The sequence below is a fragment of the Felis catus genome, chromosome D2, assembly GCF_018350175.1.
Source record: "Felis catus isolate Fca126 chromosome D2, F.catus_Fca126_mat1.0, whole genome shotgun sequence".
Classification (NCBI taxonomy): domain Eukaryota; kingdom Metazoa; phylum Chordata; class Mammalia; order Carnivora; family Felidae; genus Felis; species Felis catus.
The window spans coordinates 47,310,582-47,320,908 of NC_058378.1; the positions used below are offsets into that span (position 1 = coordinate 47,310,582).

The following is a 10,327-nucleotide window of genomic DNA, read 5'->3' on the forward strand; positions in this document are numbered from 1 at the left end:
TCCCCCAGTCTGTGGTACTATTTTTTGGCAGAACTAACAAGTGAATACATCATCGCTAGGCATGAAAAGCGTAATGGGAAGACATAGGTTCAGAAGAGAATGGTTAAATGGAGAAAAACCAGTTGACGAGAGAAATGCACCAACCCGTGGTCACTCGGTGGGGGGGGAACAAGGGAAATAAATAGGCTAAACTCACTACTCTTCCATTATTTCATTTGCTGCTGCCTCCCATTGGTCAAAGCCAGAGGGCAACAGAGCCTGTTGATGCCATTCTGTATAGATCAGCTTCTTAGAGCCCAGGGCAGGGGAGAGAGAGACAGAGAGAAGGTTTGGAGCATCAAACTGAAATATGCGTCATACTCCACACAACTGTAATTATCCCTTTAGTATCCCTTTAATTTGGAGAAGGTGTAATGAGACAGAGCTACTATTAATTCAGTAAAGCTTTTTAGATGAATTTGTGTTTAGTTAATGAAAGGATCTATGCGCTTTCTCTAAGCCAAGTTTCTCCTGACCTCTGTGGCCTGAGAGTAGTAATAAGGTCACATTAGCAGCAACAACTCAGATTTTGGTGACTCCTGTGCCCACCTGAATACTCAGGATTGCTCTTTTCACTCATGCCCTTATGAATGGAATTTAGCACCCTTATAAAAGAGGCCCCAGAGGGATCCTTCACCCCCTCTGCCATGCAAGGACACATTAAAAAAAAAAAAAAAAAAAAGAATGTCCGTGAACCAGGAAATCAGCTCTCACCAGATGCTGAATCTGTCAGCACCTTGATCTCAGACTTCCCAGCCTCCAGAACTGTGAGAAATAAATTTCTGTTGTTTATAAGCCACCCATTCTGTGGTAATTTGTTAGCAGCTTGAATGGGCTAGGCAGAAGAATACAAGAAGTAAGGGTTTTATTATAAGTAACTTACTTATAATACTCATTTATGAGCTTAGGTGCTTGAATGGTTTTGTCAACCAAAACCTCTCTCCTCTCCCCCTATATCCACTCAGTCCCCAAGTTCCATTGCTTTTGCCTCCGCCTTAGATTACACACCTATCCCATCTTCTCCATCCCCTCTGTTCAATCTTGACTGCTGCTACCGGTTTCCTACCTCCAGTCTTGTTCCCTACCCATACACTTGCATGCCAATACCAGAGGGATTTCAGACACTTCTGATCACGTCTCTCCCCTGCCTCAGATTCACCCCCACAGGATAAAACCCAAGCTGTTTAACATGTTGTCCAAGCCATTTCATTATCCTGCCCAATCTAATTTTTCTGTCCTTTTCTCTCTGGATGCCTATGCTCAAGATTTAAGGAAGTATTTACTACTCTAATTGTGATGTGCTGCAGTCAGCTGGACTGGCTAGACAGCCGTTTGTGTGCACCTCTTCCCAACTGTCCTAGTCTGCTCAGGCTGCCATAACAAAATACCATGCACCAGGGGGCTTACACAACAGATACTGATTTTCACACCATTCTAGAGGCTGGGAAGTGGAATTCAAGTCTGGTGAGGACTCTCTTCTGGGCTTGCAGACAGCTACCTTCTCACTGTCCCCACATGGTGGACAGAGTTCTGGTGTCTCTTCTTATAAGGGCACCAGCTCCATCAGATTAGAACCCACCCCACTCTTAAGACTTTATTTACCTTAAGTACCTTCTAAAGGCTCTATCTTCTAAATACAGTAGCATTAGAGGTTAGGGCCTCAACGTGTGAATCAGTGGCCTCACACTGGAAACTCCAACTTGGCCATGTAGGAGTATTTACACTACAGAAATAGCCAAAATCTGTGAACCAGGGGCTTTGGTAGGAGGAAGACAGTTTATTTTTTCCCAGCCTACCCTAACTTGTTATTTTCAGGTCAATGTGACTTTGCACATGGGTCTCTCTTCCTGGAATTCTCTCACCCATTCCAAACTCAGCCCAAAGTTTCTTTTCTCCGAAGCTTCCCCTGACCCTCTAAACAGAAATAGGCCTTTGTAGCAGCTCCACACCCTGAACCGGTATTTTCAATATTTCTACTGTAGCACTTACTACTTTGGATTTTAACACATTTTATGTTACAAGCACTTTTACAGCCCTGACTATGGGCCAGATTGTCCTGAATGGTTTACAAATATTAACTCATTTAACTATGACCAGAATTTTCATTGTGCCTTTACTTTCTATCTAGTGTTCAGTGTAAGAAACTCTCTCCCTATGCTTACAAAGCAGAAGGACTAAGTTGACTCCCATTTTTCAAAACTTCAGGGTAGCGTCAATGCCCCAGTGTTGTTCCCCATCCCCCATAAACATGGAAAAACTAATAAAAACAACAATAGAAATATACTGGAAGTGCATTGAACACTGTGCAAAATTGATAAATCTAAAAATAGCAGTAAAAGCATATTATTTAGAATTATGTTACCAAACACTACAAAAAATAATGTTAAATATATGTTGAATAAATGAGCAAATAATTTTAAAGGTGAATAATATATAACAATGAGCAATGGTTATATGATTCCATTGAAATATATATGTATATATGTGTGTTTATGTGCATGTGTATATATGGTGGGGGAGTACAGAGTGGAGATGAGGAACAGTTTCCCTGCTTTTTTGGTCACACCACCACCATGGCATTCTGTGTCATTATCTCTCTTAGTCTCACTGTTCCATATGTTCTGTCCAACTTCATCTTTGCCCTTTTTCTCAAATCCCTCCCTGATTAATTTTGGGCACTGCTTTTTTCCTAACCTTTTAGGGCCATTTCAGTAGTCTTCAGCAAGCACCTTACTCTCCAGAGCTGATCTATAAAAGAAAAGAATAAGAAATCTTGTCATTTGCAACAACACGGATGGACCTGGAGGGTGTTACACTAAATGAAATAAGTTAAATAGAGAAAGGCAAGTACCATATTACTTCACTTGTATGTGGAACCTAAAAAACAAGACAAGCAAAACAAACAAGTGAAAAACCAGAAATAGATTCGTAAATACAGAGAACAAACTGGTGGTCGCTAGAAGGGAGGGAGCTGACAGCTCAGAGCCTGGAGCCTGCTTCAAATTCTGCGTCTCCCCCTCTGTCTGCTCTTTCCCCACTTGTGCTCTGTCTCTTTCTCAAAATAAATATTTAAAAAAAATTTTAAGTACAAACTTCCAGTTAAAAAATAAGTCACACAGGGGGCACCTGGGTGGCTCAGTTGGTTAAGTGTCCAACTTCAGCTCTGGTCATGATTTCACGGTTTGTGGGTTTGGGCCCTCTCTCTCTGCTGGCTCGCTCTCTCTCAAAAATAAACAGTTAAAAAAATAAAATAAAATAAGTCACACGGATGCAAAGTACAACATAGAGAATGCCATCAACAATGTTGTAATAACTTTGTATAGTGACAGATGGTAATTACACTTAAAGTAGTGAGCATTTCATAATGTATATAATTGTCGAATCACTATGTGGTATGTGTGAAACTAATATATCAACAATACTTCAATTAAATATTAAAAACAAAAATGATAAAATTAATGAAAAATAAATAGGAAAGAAGAAGAAAAGAACAGATATGTATGAACAACGCTCTGCTCAAACTTTAGGAAAAGGTACAGGTTAATTTCAGCGTGCCCTGATTTTAGCGGACTCCCCTAGCTCCGTGTAATTTTATCAGCAGTAACCAGCATTGTAACTAAGGCCTGCAGTTGAACGTTAAGGAGATTCTGACGGGAATCATGACGACTCTGAACACATGAGAATAAAAGTTATTGCTGACCTAGTCTTCCTAAGAGTGGAAACTAATTGAGAGTATAACGCAAAGAAGAATTTGGCAATAGTAAGAATAACCTGAGGATGTGGACGTGTCTACAGGATATCTAATTCCAGATAAAATCTGTCGGAAGAAAGAAGAATCACGTGATCTTAGTATGCTGAATACTGTGGGGCAGTGCACTTGTTTATTCGTTATGTGTGAAGCCCCCTTTGAGCAGCCAGCTCGCAGAGAGAGCTATTCAACAAATGGCCACTAGGGAAAGCAGAGCACCAACTAATGGGTTAGAGTAATGTCATTTCTAAGAGATGCGTCTTATCGAGCGGCTTCTCTGAGCCAGGTGTTCTGTTATTGTGGGGGACACAGAGGTGAACAAGGCAGACAAGGGCCGTGCTCTCCTGAGACTTCCATTCTACCAGAGAGGGAAAAAAAAACCAATAAATTTATTCAGCAGATAAAAATACAAAGTACTAAATGCTATTAAGGAAAATAAAATAGGATTATGTGTGAGAGAGTGACTGGAATACCTCTTTAGTGGGTATAGTTTCCGAATAGGAGACATTTTGGCTGCAATCTGAATGACAAAACAAACATCACTACCTGAGTATTAGGTAGAAGAGGATTCTTCACAGGAAGCATTAGTGCAAAGAGGCTAAGACAGGCACAAACCTAGCAAATTTAAAGAGTAGAATTTCGATTTTATTCAAATCAAATCCATTGAAGGGTTTTAAGTAAAGAAGTGACATTATAAACTTACATTTTAAAAGTATTATTTTGGCATAAGGACAGCCATATAGATTAATGGAATAGAATCAGGAATCCAGAAGTAAACCCACATATCTGCTGTCAATTGATTTTCAATACATGTGCCCAGACCATTCAATAGGGAAAGAATAGTCTCTTCAACAAATGGTTCTGAGAAACTGGATACTGGCATGCAAAAGAATGACATTGGAATCTACCTCACCCCATGGACAGAAGTTGACTCAAATGGAGTAAAGGCCTAAAGGTAAGAGCAAAAATTATAAATTCTTAGAAGAAAGCTTAGACCTTAGATTTGGTAATGGATTCTTAGATATGACACCAAAAACACTGCGACAAAAGAAAAACTAGATCAATTGCCCTTCATCAAAATGTAAAACTTGTGTGCATCAAAGAACACTCACTGTCTAGAAAATAAAAAGACAACCCACAGAATAGGAGAAAATATGTGCACATCATATCTGATAAAGCACTAGAATCCAGAATATATAAAGAACTCTTCCAACACAACAACAACAAAATAATTAAAAACGGGCAAAGCATCTGAATCCACATTTCTCAAAAAATGTATGTATAAATGGCCAAGAAGCACATGAAAAGATGCCCAACATCATTAGTCCTTTCAGAAAGGCAAATCAAAACCACTATTTTTTTACATGGTTATTGATTTTTGAGAGGGGGGAAGGGGACAGAGGGAGAGAGAGAGAGAGAGAGAGAGAGAAAGAGAGAGAGAGAGAGAGAGAGAGAGAGAGAGAATCTGAAGTAGGCTCCACGCTGACAGTGTAGAGCCTGATGTGGGGCTCGAACTTATGAATCATGGGATCATGACCCAAAGTCGGATGCTTAACCAGCTGAGCCACCGAGGTGCCCCCAAAACCATTTTAATTAGTAGTTGCCAAGGCCTGGGGGAAAGGGGAGTTGGAGAGTGATTGCTAGAGTACAGGTTTCTTCTGGGAGTGATGAAAATGTTCTGAAATTAGTGGTAATGGTAATGTTTGCACAATTTTGTGCTTCTTAGGGCTCACCATAGCAGAGAGGACCTGTCATTTACACAAAGGCACAGGCAGCCCGCAGGTCACTGCACTGTTACCTATAGAGCAAGCATACCCACGGGGACTCCAAAGGCTGCGCAGATCGCTGACATTCTAAGGGGATGCAGGCATGAGCAAACAATAAGAGAACCACTCCTCCCCCACTGAGAGCAGGTGGTCCTTAAGGGGGGCCCTTCCGTGCACAGGCACATGCCTGTGCCATGCCTGGTGGGCGCAGACACCTGGGGCCGGGAGGGGACGCCGGGAGGGAGGGATGCCACGTGCTTTCCTCTGCCAGCAGCCCGCTGCTTCTGAAGACCTGGGCAGAGAATCCTAACACCCAAATAACCTGCATATTTACCCGAAAGGACGCAACGGTTTTAACGCCACATTAGAATACTGGCCAGATGTGACCTGGGTAATACTGTCTGGCAAGAGACCACCTTCTCTTTCTCTCCACTTTCAGGAACAGCAAAAGAACCTGAAAATGCAAAGTTGATAGTAATGGTGATCAGAGGGGAAGCAAAAATCACATTTGTACCTTGCTAAGTTAAAACTGCACAATTCAGCCTATTACCTTCTGTCACTCATTTTTCTCTCCCTAATATGTGGTGCTAGCCATGTGCCTGGCCCTTGGAAAGCAGAGGAATAAATGTCTGAGTCTTTGCTCATGTCCTTCTCCTCTGTGGTGATGGATATCCTACGAGTCTTCCATGATTTAGCTCAATTCAGCCCTTTCATAAAGCTCTCCTGACGCCCAACTTCAATCTGCAGGAAATTCTCCTTATTCTTTGTCCTCAACTTCAGCACAGCGCCGCCCGCGCCCCCCCCCCCCCAAGATAGCTTTGTAATTGGCCAGGTCACCATCCGTTTCCCAAGATCTCCATCTCAGCTGCTCCTGCAACTTTGACCCTTTCCCTCCAGGGACACAGATGCCACTCCCAGCTTTGTCCCCTCTCTCTGAGCCACAAGGACCGTCAGGTGCTACAGATAAAGAGACATGGTCGCTGACTCTCAATGCAGCAGCCCCTTGGGGACCACAGATCTCAGAGCCAACAGCTGTTCTCAGGTCGTCGGAAGTGGTGAAGCTTCAAAAACACGCTTCCTCCCGCCTGGCAGAGCCCCTACCCGCAACCCACCTCATTTCTGTGAGGCCTGTGTTTAGAGACCCACAGATTCCTCAAGATGCTTTTTAAGACTTCCTGCTCTTGGCTGGCAAATTGTTAATCAGTTTGTGGCAGCATAAATAAAATTAGAGGGTTTAATTAAAACTAATGAATGAGTGAGCGGAGACCAGCCTGGCCGCGTTGCTCTCTGAGCCTCGGAGCAGTAAATAATGAAAGTGTCACACAGCGAGTGAGATGTTTTAGCAGAAGTGTAGGGCCAGCAGAAACGAGGCCACAGAGAGCTCCTCCACCCAAGGTGCAATTTGCAAGTTGGTGGAAACCCCATTTTAGTGTGTCTTATTAATTAATTCTGCAGAAACTGCTCCAGTTTTCTGGCCTTTCAAAAAAAAAAAAGAAAGAAAGAAAGAAAGAAAGAAAGAAAGAAAGAAAGAAAGAAAGAAAGAAAGAACAGAGTAACACACAGGATGCGCATTCTCTGTGTGTCCTTGGCACATGCTTTCACAGGGCACTCCTTAATGTCCTGGTCCTTGTGGAGGGGAGCAGGGGGCACAACAGGCATTTCAGGGGCAGGGATCTGGAATTCTGACATTCTCAGCATGTGGGACATAAAAGGGAGAATTGTCCTACATCCCACTTGAGTTTCTTTTTTTTTTTAATTTTTTCTCACATTTATTTTTCAGAGACAGAGAGGACAGAGTGTGAGTGGGGGGAGGGCAGACACACACACACACACACACACACACACACACACACAATCCAAAGCAGGCTATAGGCTCTGAGCTGTCAGCACAGAGTGTGACATGGGGCTCGAACTCACAAATAGTGAGATCATGACCTGAGCTGAAGCCAGATGGTTAGCTGACTGAGCCACGCAGGCGCCCCATCCCACTTGACTTTCGAATACACTCCCAAAGATTTGTGTAGGTTAAAAAAAAAAAAGCTATTTATAATTATCTGGGCTTCTACCTGAGCTCCATGTAAACATAAAGTCCTTTTTTGCACAATTTTACTGAGGACATGCTACCACCATGTGAGTGAGGTAAGCTAGGTCTTTGCTTGGCAGCATTTTAAAAGTCACATCCCCAGTGGCAACAGCCCTCTTAATTTCTATATTTCAAGTATAACACCTACATGAGTTCTCCTGCAGCCTGTCACTTTTAAGGCGATTCCACACACAGGTATAAGCATGTTACTATTTGTTTGTGTCCAAGTGTAGGCCTGCCGGGGTATTTCCATGTTGAAATGAATATTAACTTATTACGAATTACTTCCCTTGTATTTTACCCAGCTTGGGCATTATACCAATTTTTTAAACACTGTGTGTAGGGGGTGTGAAGAAATATTTGTTACAGAAATGGGTGCGTTGGGGGTGCCTAGGTGGCTCAGTTGGCTAAGTGTCTGACTCATCATTTCAGCTCAGGGCATGATCTCACAGTTCATAGGTTGGACCCCCAAGTCCAACGGTCTGTGCTGACCATGCAGAGCCTGCTTGGGATTCTTTCTCTCCTCCTGTCTCTGCCCCTCCCCAACTCATGCTTGCTCGAGCGCTCTCTCTCTCTCTCTCTCTCTCTCTCTCTCTCTCAAAAATAAATAAATACACATTAGAAAAAGAAATGGGTGTTTCATATCAGATGAGTTTGAGATTTTGAGAACCACTCCTCTTGCCAACATGTGAGTGTGAAGATGGTTGAGAGAATTTTGGAGAGTGTCTCTCCCACTGCTCCTTCTGTTCCCTGTCCCCACCACCTCATCAGAGCTGATTCAAGTTTGAGGACACTTCCTGAAGTCATTTCCAAGGCCCTGGAGCAGCTCATCAACCTGGCAAGTAGTGCCAACTCTAAACCCTCTATCCAGCTGGCTGCCACGCTCGGTTCTTTCCCCAGCGCTCTCCCCACATGCCCTACACCCAATCCAGCTCCCATGGCTCTTGAAGAAGCCCAAGAATGTTCTTTATTTGGTTTTCCTTATTTTTCCACTCATTATTATGTCCAGAAGTTTGGGGTTATAGAGGTAGGAGTCCCAGACTGAGCCTGGACACAAGGACAATGTGACAGGCTAGGATTCCAAAATGACCCCCATGATTCCCCCAACACACTGCTGGATATGCCCTGCATAGTCCCCGGGGCTGTGAGTATACTGGATTTTACCCATGTGAGCAGGTTATGTTATACAGCACAGCTGACATTATGATAGATTTTCTTTATGGGCCTGATATAATCACCTGAACCCTTTAAAAGCAGTGTTTTCTTTGGTTGGAGAGATTCCCAACCTGCCACCACTGTATCCAACATGTGGACAAGTCCACATGTTGAGGAATGCAGGTGGTGTTTAGGAACTGGGAGCTACCTCCAGCTGACTTCCAGCATGGAAACAAGGACTGTAGTCCTACAACCACAAGGAACTGAATTCTGCCAAGAATAAGAATGTGCATAGAAGTGGTTGTTTGCCCCAGCACCTCCAGACAAGAACTCCATCCCACTGACACCTTGATTTTCAGCCCATGATGCTCTGCACAGTCATGCTCTCTTGGTCGTGCTGTGCCAGACTTCTGACCTACAGAAGTGGCTGATAGTTGATGCTGTTTAAGCTGCTAGAAATCCAGTAATTTTTTGTGCAGCGATAGGAAATTAATGCAGACAGGCACTATTTTCCTGACAACAACAGAGCAAGATATTTGAAGAAGGATTTGAAAAGTAGTGCCTGTGGGGAGTTCAACACCTGGCGGAGGCAGAAACCAGAGGCCAGGAAGATGGAAGGTCCAAGTTGTGGTGGAGGTGGCGGGGGGAACCAGCCAATGTATACCACACTGACAGGGTACAAGCAGGGGTCAGTTCTCTTGCAAGTGTTTCCTTTTAGGGACGCCTGGGTGGCTCAGTGCATTGAGCGCTTGACTCTTGGTTACTGCTCAGGTCATGATCACAAGGTTTGTAAGAGCCAGCCTGAGTTGGGCTCCATGCTGATAATGTGGAGCCTGCTTGGAATGCTCTCTTCCTCCCTCTCTCTCTGCCCCTCCCCTACTTTCTCTGTCTCTCAAAATAAATGAACTTAATAAAATAAAATAAAATGTTTCCTTTATTATAGAAAAGTCACCACCAAAAAGTAGTAAGAAAAACCCAGAAATCCCAACCCTGACAGACAACCATTGTCAACTTTCATTTACACCCTTCGGGTATCTATGCAATATGAAAGTAAACAATCTGACACAATAATACAATTAATTTTAGTTGTAGGCTTGCCATGGGTCAGTACTATGCAAAACGCTTTACACATGTTAACATTTAATCCTTACCACACTTAGGAGTACTTACGTATTCATATGTACCGATGAGAAGTATAGCTCTTATCCCCACTTTACAGCACATTCACTGAGACCCAGAGAAACTGCATAATTTTCCCGTGGTCACTCGGCTGCAAGTCTGGATTGGAACTCAGGCAGCTGGACTCCAGAAGCTGAGTCTTAACTGTTACCTCTCTACTGCCTCACATAAACGGGATTTTACAATGGGTGCAATTATACAAACTGCTTTTCTCGGTAAAAGGTCATGGGCGGTATCCTAAGTTGGGTCCTGCAGGAAATAGGTGCTAAAGCAGAGATTGTGCGTTGGAGACTTACAGAGAATGAAGGAAACCAGACTGGGCAGAGGGAAAAACTGGACCATGGTGCAGTGTCAACA

General features: G+C 43.3%; 1 long non-coding RNA gene across 1 annotated transcript; it reads left to right on the plus strand.

Moving 5' to 3' along the window:
• The first annotated feature begins 4,567 nt into the window (after positions 1-4,567).
• Positions 4,568-6,801, plus strand: LOC109492569. The gene is made up of 2 exons (XR_002146484.2): positions 4,568-4,742; positions 6,451-6,801. It is a non-coding gene; the product is annotated as an uncharacterized LOC109492569 (long non-coding RNA).
• The last annotated feature ends 3,526 nt before the right edge of the window (positions 6,802-10,327 follow it).